The sequence below is a fragment of the Mastigoproctus giganteus genome, chromosome 6 (assembly GCF_048544385.1).
Source record: "Mastigoproctus giganteus isolate SK-2022 chromosome 6, ASM4854438v1, whole genome shotgun sequence".
NCBI classification, from domain to species: Eukaryota; Metazoa; Arthropoda; class Arachnida; order Uropygi; family Thelyphonidae; genus Mastigoproctus; species Mastigoproctus giganteus.
The window spans coordinates 60,785,079-60,798,877 of record NC_143580.1 but is presented as its reverse complement, the minus strand read 5'-3'; the positions used below and the strand labels follow the sequence as shown (position 1 = coordinate 60,798,877).

The 13,799-nt window shown below is 39.0% G+C and overlaps 1 protein-coding gene across 1 annotated transcript in view; it reads right to left on the bottom strand.

The window, feature by feature from the left end:
* LOC150084338 (epoxide hydrolase 1-like) overlaps nt 1-6,010 on the bottom strand; it is a 33,432-nt gene extending 27,422 nt beyond the window's left edge. Inside the window, exon 1 of the mRNA XM_090375979.1 lies at nt 5,937-6,010. The gene's annotated coding sequence lies outside the window, so the exon portion shown is untranslated. The remainder of the gene's footprint in view (nt 1-5,936) is intronic.
* Nucleotides 6,011-13,799: the final 7,789 nt, after the last annotated feature.

Below are 13,799 nucleotides of genomic sequence, written 5' to 3'. Positions count from 1 at the left end.
AATTTTCTCCACTAGGCAAAATGTATATCTTGAGAGACAGACACATAAGTCCAAGATGGAACAGGTGCAGTTGTGTCTTGAAAAATTTCATTTAAATTGACTTTCCATCTCTAAACAAGCTCTTTGATCCTGAGCGATGAGGGTCTATTTTCATTTGGCTTGCTCTCATAGAAGGCTTCCCACCGAGTATTATAAAGATACTCCCAACTTGGATGCGATGGTAGACTCTGGATCTTAGCAGCGTAGTGGAACAGTAGTGTTTTTCTACTTAGATGTAATGGGGGATCATGCGCTTCAATATAAAGACTTTGGATCGGTGAAGTCCTGAAAGCTCCCAGCGCAGTCCTCAGAGCACTGTAATGGATCACATTTAGCCGTTCGGAGAAGTCCTGAAAGCTCCCAGCGAAGTCCTCAGAGCACTGTGATGGATCATATTTAGCCGTTTTAAAGTAGTGCTCCTGGCAGAATTATACACTGGACAACCATAATCTAGCCGTGAACGGATTAAACTTCTATAAAGATGCAGCAAAGTACACCGATCAGCTCCCCATGACATCGATGAGACCGATCGAAGTATATTCAAATGCTTTAAACAAGAAGTTCTCAAATAAGTGATGTGGGCTCGGAAATTTAGTTTGCTGTCTGATATTAGTCCAAGAAATTTAACGAGATTGGCGTATTGTTTATTTGTAGTTCAAGTTCGGGATGGAGAACTATTTTTTTGCAAAAGTGAGTGACAGCGCATTTCTTTTCTGATAGTTTGTAACCTTTCCGTGAAGTCCAGGATTCTATTTTGGTATGGCAAGTTGGAGCTGCCGTTCGATGGTATTCATACTTTGAGATTGACAGGAAATGGTAAGGTCATCTGCATACATATAAGTTTGAACAGTTTTTGGGATATCTCTTGTCATGCTGCTAACTCGGATTGAAAATAGTGTTGGACTAAGTATCAATCCCTGCGGGACTCCTTATTCTTGAATATGAGATGCAAAGAGTACGTTTTTATACCGCACCTGAAAAGAACGCATTTGCACAAATTTTGAATTATTTTCGGCAAATGGCTCCTAAGCCCCAGGTGGTAAAGGTCCATAATAATCCCATGGCGCCATGTAGTGTCAAATGCCTTTTCAAGATCTAGGTTGACCATGACTAGATGTTGTTTCATGAGGAAGGCATTGCGGATATGAGATTCAGCTTTGATAAGCACGTCCAGCGTCGATCTATTCTTCCGAAATCGATACTAATGATCTGGAAGGAGATTCTCTGACTCCAAGATATAAGTGGGCCTAGAATGAACCATCCTTCCGAAAATTTTTCCATGCAGCTCGTAAGAGATATTGGCCTGTAATTTTCAACAGAGGAAGGATCTTTTACTGGTTTTGGTAAGGTGATGATAAACGAATGGCGCCAGGAAGAAGGAAAGGCATTTTTAGAGAAGATCTGATTATAAAAAATTAATAGGGTTCTCAAGTCTTCGTCAAGAAAATTCTTTAGCATAACATAATGAACTCCATCTGGAGCTGCGGCACTATTGGAGGATCTGTTTAATAATTCTTGAAGTTCTATTAATGTAAACGGTTGGTTGTAAACGGGAATGAGCGGTGCGTGAAGAAGTTGATTTTATAACGTTCTGCAACTGCTTTGACGTTCTGGAAGGTGGATGCATAGGAGGCAGAAGCAGAGATTTTAGCAAATGATTCTGCAAGTGCATTGACAACTTCTTCATTTGTAGATATTTCTTTTCCTTTCCAATGAAGTATTGGAGACGGCAGTAGAGCGAATTTTCCATTTAGCGCCTGTATTCTTTTCCAAATGACCCGTGTATCCGTGTCTTTGGTGATGGTTGAGGCAAAAGCAATCCATGAATCCCGTTTCGCTTTCCGCCTAACCTGTCTAACCTTTGCTTTGAGTCTTTTATAGGCAATTACCCCAGGAGTTCACATCTGGTGAGTATGGTCTTGGCACACCCATGGTCCTGAGCTAGATATCATCATTCTTCTGTTTCTTGGTGATTCCCTTCTACTTTTGACTCTCTCTCTCTCTCTCTCTCTCTCTCAGGATAACTCGGAATTTTTTTTTGGCTGGTGCAGCATAAACCTCAGGCTTCCCTTGCGCTATGTAGTTAATAATAATAATAATAATAATAATAATAATAATAATAATAATGTTACTAGTGGTGGGATACTTTCAGAAATTATTCCAAGCATGGTATTTTTCCTGTTTGGCAATTCCTGTGATTTCTGTGTTTGTGATATGGCGTGGATTTTGGAATGGAGGCAGCTGCAGTCAGAATCTGATTGGTTATGTAAGTATTTATATCATCAATATGTTGTCTTTGAACATAAAAGCTGTCTAAGAATATTTGGGCAGAATAGCCACCCCAATTTGCCTTTTTAAACTGTCAAGTGGACCGTTGAACAGGAATTGAAGTTACCCCTGGCGGTGGTTAGCAAATAATTGGAAAGTGATCGGTTAATACCGACCATGTCATGTTTGGAAAGATGGATGGTGAACAAATTGACAAGTCTATTGCAGAAGCAGATCCTGTTGGTATGTGAATTAATTTAATAATGATCTTAATTTACTAAATTAAGATCATTGTTATTTATGAATTCCTCCATAATTTTGTCTCTTCTATCCAATGTAGCAAACCCCCACAATGGATGGTGTCCATTAAAGTCACCAAAAAGACAAATTGGAGTTGGGAGTTGTGAAATCAGGTTGTCAAGCTCTGAATTCGGAAGCGGTAGAGATGGCGAAATATAGATGGAAACAATGGTAACCGAAATATCAACTGCAATACGAGCTGCCACAGCTTCTAGAGTGGTTCTCAATTGAATCGGCCTGGAGATGGAATGTCAGAGTTAACAAGAATAGCTACTCCGCCACGGGCAGGAGAGTTTGAACTCCTATCTCGTCTGTATATCACATAATTTGAGAATTTTGGCGAAACTTGGGATGAAAAGAATGTTTCCTGTAGGCATACAGCTCTGGGATTGAATTGAGCTAGTAAATCCTTTAAGTCAGAATGACTGCTTAGCCCTCTGCAGTTCCATTGTATGATGTTATGCATTATTTAGATATAGCTGAGGATGATTCATCTGACTGTCTTTTCTGTGCGAGGAATTTTTTCAGGTCTTTTTTTTTTTGGGAATGTGGGGCGTCCAATATTCATACTGTCATTTGCATCGAGTTCTAGAATGGGCCCCTCATTATCTAATAGCTCATCTATATCCATACTGTTGGGAACAGTTTCCATTTTTTGAGGATTATCTTTTTTAGAGGTTGAAAGTGTAGATTTAAGCCAATTCGCTATAGAGGTGTTAGAAGGAACTGATGCACATGTTTGAGCTGCAGTAGAAACAAAGTTTCGAATGCGAGCTGCATAAGAACGACTACTAGGCATGGTCAACATAACCTGCCTACGTGCCTCAGGAAATGTGACATTATTTTCTATTTTTGAATTTTCTTTCCTGTTATCCATAGCTCACAAGTTTTGGAAAAGGTTGGATGGCTTCCTTTGCAATTTGGACAAACAGGGGTTTTGACTGAGCAATCTGCTTGAGTGTGCTTTTAGATCCGCATTTGGGACATATGGCTTCACCTCGACACGCCTGCTGGGAATGGCCGCACTTTTGACATTTAAAGCAACGAACAGGATTCGGAATGTAAGGTCGAATTCGATAGTTTAAATAACCAGCTTTAATTGAGAATGGTAATTCTGGAGTGCTAAATGTCAGAATGATAGATCTAGTTGGAGTGAGATTTAAATCTTTTTTCGTCATGATCCATTTCGCATTTATTACTTTTTGACTGCTGGAGTTCTTGGAGTGGTTCTTCTTCGGAGACTGTAATTAGGTCCCACTCGCTGATGACACCTTTTGATGAATTTAGTGTTTTGCGGGGAGTAATTGATACCGTCAACCCACCAAATGTTGTTTTTAACAGTCGCTCAGAATGCTTTGAGATGGCTGTTTCAATTAGAAGGTCTCCAGATTATAGTCCTTTAACCATTTTTGGTGATCCAGCAAAAGACTCCAAGATTTTTTGAATTAGGAGTGATGATAACTTACCCATAGGTTGGATGGATGGAGAACGAATCACCAGGAAGTTTGGTAAATTGTCATAACATTCTGCTTCTCTTCATAGTCTTTTTGGTTGACTTGAGTCATGTTCTATGTTAGAAGAACATGATTATTTTTATCCACGATGGCTCCTTTCGAATCTGGGGGTTTGTCGTTATCACCCAGGTTACTGGCCCCGCCACTGGGAGGCAGGAACAGTGCCGCTTGGTAGCCAAGAATAGAGGTCAGTAAGTTAGTATGACTAGCTAAATTAAAGAAAAGGGTACTTGCCTTCTTCTGGGCTCTCTTCTTGGTGCTTTTAAGAAAGTAGAGCTACTTAACAGAAAATTTTAAAAATACGAGAAAAAACAAGGAAAACTCTGTCACTGAGAAGATAAACGCTCTATAAACACACAAGAATCGCTTGGCCACGGAAACGCTGGCACGTTTTGGGCAGTGGGAGGTTAAAGTGGCCCATTAGAATGATATAAGTTTGAGGCTTATGAACAGTAGTGATCCAGGCCATTATTTCATTAATGATGTCATCAGTAGAGCCAGGCAGAATATAAATATTATATATCCGAAGCAGTGAATCTTTAACTTGTATCAGTAGAGAAATTCCTTCAAAGTTGAAGGTACTAGAGTTGTAGGTGTTCAAGACTTTAATATTGAATTTTAAAATTATTGCTATCCCACCATCTCTACGATTAACTCTTGATATCATGTATGACGTGTAGCTGAGATTTTTTGGCAGTAGGAAAACATCCTGTAGAGATTCCTGCATCCACGTTTCAACTAAACATATGATGTCATGCGATTCTTCAACCAATAATGAAATAAGCGTAGACAATTTATGTTTTATGCTTCTTACATTTCGAAGTAAAAATGCGAATAAAAATCATAGTTTGGGGATGTTGAAGGCAGGGTGGATCGGTAGGAAGAGTCATCCGTTTGGATGGAGGCATCTTTAGTTGACTTCCTTGTATGATGCGAGGGCTTAGAAGACTGTAGTAAATTGATAGCGGGAGATGAAGGATGGTCAGAGTTGCAAGGGAGATCAGCATCTGTTGGGGTATCCTGACAATTCAGCTCATGCTGACTGGAAGGAGACTGTAATTTTGAACTTCCGTTGTTAGTTCTTTTACAGGAAGGGCATCTCTAATTAATTTTTAAAACACACTATGACTTATAAATGTTCTTTATTAAAGAACACACATCCCAAAAAACCATACTGCAAATTCTTCTACAGATTACCCAATTACGTACTGTTTTTTGACATAAGAGTTGAGAATGGTTTTGAATACCAGCAAACGAGCAGGTGGGCCGTTGTTGACACAGCAGAAAATCGAAGAGAAGAGTAGTTAGTCCGGAGAACAAGAAGACAGTTCAGACCTGGGCGTGGCTAACTACAAAATTGCTAGAGGCTGCAGGATTTTATCAAATCCAAGGTCACAAACAGCTTTATGACAAGGACACCAATTCAGGTCAGAAGTCAATAACGTTTCCGTTTGTAGCTAAGCTAAACAAAGTCTCAAAGAGTAACATTTCACACTATAAACTTAAACTTAAATAAAGAGTACTTATCAAATATTTCATAAAAACCATCCAAGCTGCCCGATAATCATCTAAGGCACGTGTCAGTACACAAATCTTACAAAAATGCCATTTAAAAACTACTTAAAATCACTATAAAACAGGAGCTAAATCGCAAGCGTCTAACATCTAGGCCAGACAGGAGTAGGGTGTTAATTAAAAGCCATTATATAGGTGAATTCGTTTTAAGTAACTGTAGAATAATGTCAAGTTCGCATTATTTCCTAATCGTATAAAGTAGAAATAGTTTGATAAAAGTACAACGAAATTTTAACTAACCTTTCGACTGTAAGGAAATATGAAAAGTGCCAACCGGATCTTCACTCTTCCATGGTCAACAACATTCGAGAATGACAGTCATTGAAATATATTTGAAAAGAATGACGTAAAAAGCGTAACTTAACACCACTGCAACGTCATTTATAGTATATGCGCTTGTTTTCCTGTGTTGTTTTTAATAATAAAACCCAAATGCAAGTCCAGAAAATGTAAAATTGATAACGTACGTTTTGAGTACTTTTATGTAGCAAAAATGGACATTTTTATGGGATATGTTTCTATTGGGGGTTGGAGAGATATTTATCAAAATTCGTGTCTTTGATCATTGAGCCAGAACCTACATTATACGTGGGGGGGGGGCGGTTGAAACATTTTTAGCACAATAGAGATCACAAAGATTTTCGTGAAAAACAATATTGCCAATCTGAGCTGGACTCTTCTTGTGCGTTCACAGAAAATTTCGGGTTTGTAACTATATACTGTACTTCTCCTTTACAGAGGGCATTGAAGCGTGGAAGGTGAATGAAGATGGCAGCTGCTGAGCGAATCAACGACCGTGCAGTCATTGAGTACCTTCCTTTAAAGGGAAGATCGCCAAAAGACATGCAGCAAACGTTAGGGGAATTTTGTCCTTCATAAACCACCATCAAAAACTGGGTTTCAGAATTTAACAGTGGACAGATACACCCCGTAGTGGGAGGTTTGTTACCGTGTTGACACCTGCAAATGTGGACGGAAAGGTGTGGTCATGAGATTGCGCAGCATTTTGAAGTTATGAAGCTCGGTTTTTCATTATGGACGAAACGTGGGTGTACCACTTCAACTCTGAAACAAAAGAACAATCGAAACAGTGGAACAATCCCTCTTCTTCCCCTGCTCAGAAAGTCATGGCATCCGTCTTCTGGAATGCAGAAGGAGTGAACCTGGTTGAACGAGGTGCCACTATCAATGCCGAGTATTATTCTAACCGAGACGCTTCTGCAAGGAACTGAAGCTCAAGAGGCGCGAGAAATTGGCTAAAGGAGTTAACAATTCACCTGCACACACAGCGTTTGTGACTTAGGCAACGCCGACAGGGCTAGTTGGATGGGTAAAGTGCCTGCCTGGAAACCCAAAGGTCGCGGGTTCGAATCCCGCCTCGGGCTTGGATCAGAATAAATGCAAAAACTTTGGGAGGTGCATTATGGCCACAGAAGCCGATGCGCCAACAACTAACAAAAAAAAACTTATTCAAAATTACGTGATGTGGACTTGAGTTACTACAGCATCTACCCTACTCAGCGGATTTATCTCCATCGAATTATTTTCTATCTCCAAATCTCAAAAACGCTTGAAAAGGTAGCAATTCGAGAGTGACAATGCCGTGATGGATGCTGTCAACAACTGGTTTAAGTCAAAATGTTCTGAATTTTATTTGAGCGGGTTAAGAAAGCTAGTGGATCGTGCCAGAGAATATGTTGACTTAAGAGAGGGGGGGGGGGGGACTATGTTGAAAAAGAAATGGGTTTTCACAACTTTTCAGTTCCTTCTGTAAGAAACTTTTCAACCTCTGTTCTGAATATCTTACTTATTACTTTAATAATAAAGATCAGAACGAAAAGGAGATGAAATTCAAGGTTCATTTCAGACAATATTTTTAACCCTTATTTGTAGCAAAACTTTTTTCTTTTCTTTTTTTAGAATTCAGTTTTTTTCGAAGGAACCCAATATATTAAAGAAATTCTAGAAATTAAATAAAAAATCAATAACAAAACATTTGCCGAACCTTTCAGATAAATTTGGGGTAACCACAGGGTTCAGAGGAACAAACTTTGAAAACCACTGGTTTAAGGTACCGAAATCATTCATCGGCGAAGTCTATCTTGAATCCTTGGTAAAGCTGCCAGACTATGATGGTCAGCGCGAGTAGCACAGTGGTATCGTCACCGTCCTCCCCACACCGGGTGAAGAAGGCTATGGTTCGAATCCCGTCTATGACGTGAGGAACTTTAATGGGCTTTTTTCACTCCGTGGCCGAGTTAGTCGGTCTCAGGCGTAGATAACAAGGTTTTCTCCCTTCCCCATGCACAATTGCTTCTTGTTAAATCTGAAGTAGTGGTCAAGTCATCAAATGCATACATTGTTGGGTTACCAAAGATGGGTCACTAAAATATTAGGGATTCACAATCTGAATATGGGGAGTACAGGGTGTACAGCAAGGACAGACAGGATAGGAGGCGTTATGCTCTTAGTTAAGAGTATTTGACAGTTCCTGCATTAAGAATCTCCAGATAAAAGACTCGCTAGATGGCAGTAATCACAGTGCATTGATGTGGGTGGGATTTACTTAGAGATACTATCAAGGGCAAAGGGATGGGCTGTCGATTTCTTAAATGTGACCTCAATGGTCTAAGACAGTTTTTAAATTCTACACAGTCGAACCAACTGACGATCATACCAAAAGCAAATTCTAAATGGGAAGCATTCCAGGGTGTTATCGTAGAAGTTGCCAGACTTTAAATAACAACTAAAAAATATTGTTCAAGGCTTAGACCTAAATGGATGTCAGATGAATTAATGAGACTCGTGGCAGACAAGAAAAATGCGTGGGATGCATATAAATTATCAGGCGACACAGAAGCTTGTGGAAGTTTGTAATCAAGTCACATTAAGCGAGGGACCAAAAGAGATATGCAAATCTTTAACCATGATTATTACAGCATTTTTTTTTATTCAGGGGAAGTCCCTGTGGACCGAATATGTGCGAATATTATCCCAATTCACTAAAGGGATTGACAAGAGTAATTAACAGACCTCTTAGTTTAACGTCTGTTCCAGGCGAAAATAATGCAGTCACTGATTAAAAATGGAATGTTTCTCTCTAGATGCAATTATACTGCAATCACAGCATGGATTTATTAAGATTTGATCTTTTATGATCAATGGTTAATCTGATCGGATACTACAATTCAAAAAAATAATTTTGATATCATAAACTTAGATTATAGAAAAGCTTTTGATACTGTTGAAATTAAAATACTGGTATACAATTGTTGTTGTTGAACAGGATGAAGTTTACCACCAATGAGATTTTCTACAGTTATTGGTTTACAAGATTAACCAGTGATAGCAAGGTTGAAGTTCTGTCTTCATCAAGAACAGGATGAAGTTTATCCGAAGAATTACATAATGCTCAGATTGAGCTGAGAGAATCATTGTAAATATTTTAAAGAACAGTCAGAACAGAGATTTTCTAAAGCTAATTTAATTGCGTATAATTCAGCTGAAAAGATACTGAATTCAGACGGAAGGGTTGCTGAAATTATGATATTTGAAAACACTGCTGCTGCTACTCCAACGTTTACATTAAATTTAGAGCCATCTGTATAAATTGGGGGAAAATCAATACATCTTTGAGTGCGAGCTGCGGGAAGTTGTCTGACATTTGATGATATTAAAATATTCTTTCCCCATTGGCAGAAGTGAGTGTCACGGGTCAGTACAGGAGGAAGAGCCCATAGTGATTAAGAGTAAGTTGCTATCTGTTGTACGGAATGGATGGAAACATTCCAAACCTGCGACAGTTCAAGAAGACGAAGACCAGCTGGTTTTACCACGCTAGGTTTATTTCTGTGCAGATTTTCTAATGGTGGATTGAAAAGGTATGACTGAATGGGATGTGAGGCACAGCTTTCTATCTTAACAGCATACTTTAGTAATAGTTTTTCCCTACGTAAAGTTAGTGGGGGCTCATGGGCTTCAATGTACAGACTGTGTGGGCGACGTTCCGAAAGCACCAATTGCAATCCTCAGAGCAGTGTGTTGAATGAGATCAAGCCAGCGTAATGCACTCGTTCTGGCAGGGTCATAGATGGAAGCTCCATAATCAAGGCGGGATCTCATTAATGCCCTGTATATCAGAAGCAGATGTGGGGAGGCCTGTCCAAGCGGTCGCTTCAGCTGTACTATAAAGCCGTCTTCCTTCCAATCGTGACGTATGCTGCAGGTGCTTGGTTCCACCAAGCTAGATTGGTTAATATGACAGGCAAATTAGGCTCTATACAACGGACAATGCTTCTGGCTACCCATAGGGTATGCAGGACAGTATCCACTGCTGCTATTCAGGTCTTAGCTGGGACCCTTCCACTGGACTTGTATGTAGCCTTCCGTAGCCTGACCTTTAGAATCAACAAGAAAATTCCAACCAAGATCTTAGACATTGAGCTAAACCTGAACACTGACCCTAAGGCAGAGAAAACACGTGTTACAATGAGATGATAAATATCTGGCAGACAAGATGGGACAATTCCACCAAGGGAGCAGTTACAAGAAGATTCCTGCCGGATGTGACTTTCCCCTCCTCTAAGTCGGCACAGAAGTGGCTCTCTCTAACTCTTGAGACATCGTTCCTAGTCACTGGGCATGGCTCATTGAACGAGAAGCTCTTCCAACTAGGCATAATACCCATAGACGTTTGTTACTGCGGGGCCAAGGAGAATTGGCTCCACCTTCTCTTCGAGTGCACTCTCTATGAGGACCTGAGGCAAGACCTGGCAAATACCATCCCTCTCACAGAAAACCAACTGGACATTCTGTTACAGACACCACAGAACCTTGCTGCCTTCCAGAACTTCTCGACACAAGTATTCACGCGCAGGAAAGCCTCCTACAGAATAACGCAGGCTACTAATGGGGATCCCCTGACAGCAGCTTAAAAATTTTATTTTTAATTTATTTTATTTTATTTTTCTTTGTGATAACGTACTTTTTTTTTTCCCTTCATTCCTCTCCCCACTAGTGTAGCTTCCCTCTCTCTCTCTCTCTTTCTCTCTCTTTTTTTTTTTTTTTTAAATTACACCACGGGATCTTTTTTTTTATTATTATTTTTTATTTTTATTTTTTATTTAATTTTTTTTTTATTATTATTATTTTTTATTTTTTATTTATTTTTTATTTACTTATTTTATTTTATTTATTTTATTTTTTTTATTTATTTATTTATTTTTTATTTATTTTATTTATTTATTTTTTATTTTTTTATTTTTTATTTATTTTTTTATTTATTTTTTTAAAATTATTATTATTTTTTTTTTCTCACTTCCTCTGGAATGGGCCCCCAGAGGAACCTGGTCCACCTTTTGACAACATCAGGTGGGTCAGAGTTTCTTTTGAGATGGTACGTGTTTAATTGGGATTGGCTCACCTTCCCGTGGTGTGGACGAGTACCCAGAATCATCTGTCCAGGTGACTGATGCTTCTGGGTAGCCAAGAGGCCAGAACAGAACAACAGAACACACACATAATACACACAAACCTACGTAATTCACATTCTGGCCCATTTGTAGTGATACTGCTCTTCACAGAGATACGAGGCGGAGTTGAACAGACGTTCTAGGAGCCGCCCTTTACAAAACACATGTCCACATGTCCATTTTGTTTTGACTTCCACCCTACTGAAGTCATAATCCTACCTCACAAACGCAAATCTAACTGCAATTCACAGAAAATTCTGGATTCTAGGGTGTGTAAAGCGGATGTTAGCAGATCATTAAAGACACGCCTTTTTTCCATGAAAATCTCAAACCTTTAATGAACATTATAAATATCATTTACAAAAAACAAATAATTACAGTACATACATGCGTACCAGTTTCCATATATTTGAACCATACTACAATACACTACACTATCTCTCTCTCTCATCAACTATTCTCAATTTACAAATTATTAACATCAGTTGTATCTTACTAAATATGAATCCTCGATGATTACTCAATCGTTCTCTTACATTTCCAATTTTCATCACTTACATTACCAAAACTCATTTTAACTCTTATTAATCTTTTGTATATTCGTTTCTAGACTTTAACACATGAAGTGTATCACAACTGGTATCCTCTTACCTCAATAATGTTCACTATAAATCCCTCGTTCTACCTTAATTACTCCAGTTATCATCTTAGTCATCCCATTTACCACTCTTAGGTTATTTCATAATTATTTACATTCATAACAAATTGCCTCAACCTTAGTAACTAACTTGACTAATACAACAGGAATGTTCCTTTTTTTGACCACCAAAAAATTTACTCTCACTTCAACCCTCAAACTCACAACTTTCTCTCCTTAGACAGAAGTCGGATACAGAGTGGACACTTGCTCAATTACTTCCCCCCGAACTTTTCTTTTTTTCCCTTAAGTTTGGAACGCCTCTCCCAAGGACTCACAACCAATCCCCATACTCTATTTACTTTTCCATTCCTTCCTATTTGTTAAAACATCTCACCACAGCTGTCTCCGTAGCACACAAACCAACCCTTCTCTAGAAATTTATTATTTTTTTTTTTTCACATGGCAGTATGACCTTTTCATGTTTGCTTCACTTCACTTCCAAAACACTCGGTTTCGTGTTCGCACCTTCTCTGCTAAATGTGGATGATAACTTGCCAAAATATTAGCCACCCTGACGCCGTTTTATTTTTACGCGAACACTGGGCTTCCACTAATTTCCTGATTACTTCCTAAAGGTAGTTTAGATCAAAAGAGACGCTTCATAATCCCGTTTAACGGTCCTATTTTTAAACTTAATACTCCTTTTCCATCGTCCTTCCTGGATTTATTTTAGCAAAACAGATATTTCTTTTAAATGTAAGATCTACATCTTACACACTTTTTTAGACAAGATGTACGTACATTTTTCAAGGGTTAATCCTAGAAATCTGATATTATTCGTGGCTGGGATGGACACATTAGAAATTTGAATTTCAGGATCCGGATGAAGTTTGCGTTGCCCACAAAAATGGACAGCAACTGTTTTGTGCTGCGAGTTTTCCATCACCTGCCATTGAGATTGGCCCACTGTTGTTTTTTATTGTGATATCTGAAGCTGTCGTTCAATGGATCTCATATTTTGGGAATGACAGGAGATGGAAAAGTCATCTGCATAAAGATAGGTCTCAACTGTATTTGGAAGCTATTTGGTGATGGAATCTATTCTAAGAGCAAAAAGAGTGACACTCAGTACTGATCCCTGTGGAACACCTTCTTCCTGCATGAACGTTGCGGAGAGGGCATGTCGGTATTGAACTTGAAACGATCTACTATGTAGGAAGTTCTGAACAAATACAGGAAGGTTGCCCCATAGACCAAGACAGTAAAGATCACTAAGTATGCCATGTCGCCAGGTGGTGTCAAAAGCCTTCTCTATATCTATTGAAACCATTACTAGATGTTCGCGTTTCACAAAGGCATTAGGAATGGCAAATTCAGCCTTGACCATAAGTTTCAAGCATAACCTATTTTGACGAAAGCCCTATTGACAATGGCTCATTAGATATTCTGACTCAATGATCCAGACGAGTCTTCTGTGGACAATTTTTTCTAGGATTTTTCTTAGGCAGCTTGAGAGAGATATTGGTCTATAGCTATGGGGGTTAGTTGGATCTTTCCCAGGGTTTTGGAATGCCAAAACAGTAGAGTGCTGCCAAGAAGCTGGAAAAACATTTTATAAAAATATACGATTTTAAAAAACCAGAAGCAGGCGCAAAGCTTTTCCATCCAGTTGTTGAAGCACGACATAATAAATCCCATCTGGCCCGTCAGCACCACTGTGGGTTGTTCTAATGGCATGTAAAAGTTCAGAATATTGCAGGGGTGTGTTATATGGAAGAAGGCGGGCAATTCGAAAGTTAATAGCATATTTTTCTCTAGTGTTTTTAATTAATTGGAATGATGTAGTATAGGCTGATGCTGCTGAGATTTCAGCAAAAGTATTGCCCAAAGCATTAGCAATATCTAAGGGACTAAATAGATCCTGTCCGTTCCAGGAGAGGACTGGAGAAGGTATGGTAGGAAACTTACCAGACAGCTGTCTAATTTTTTTTC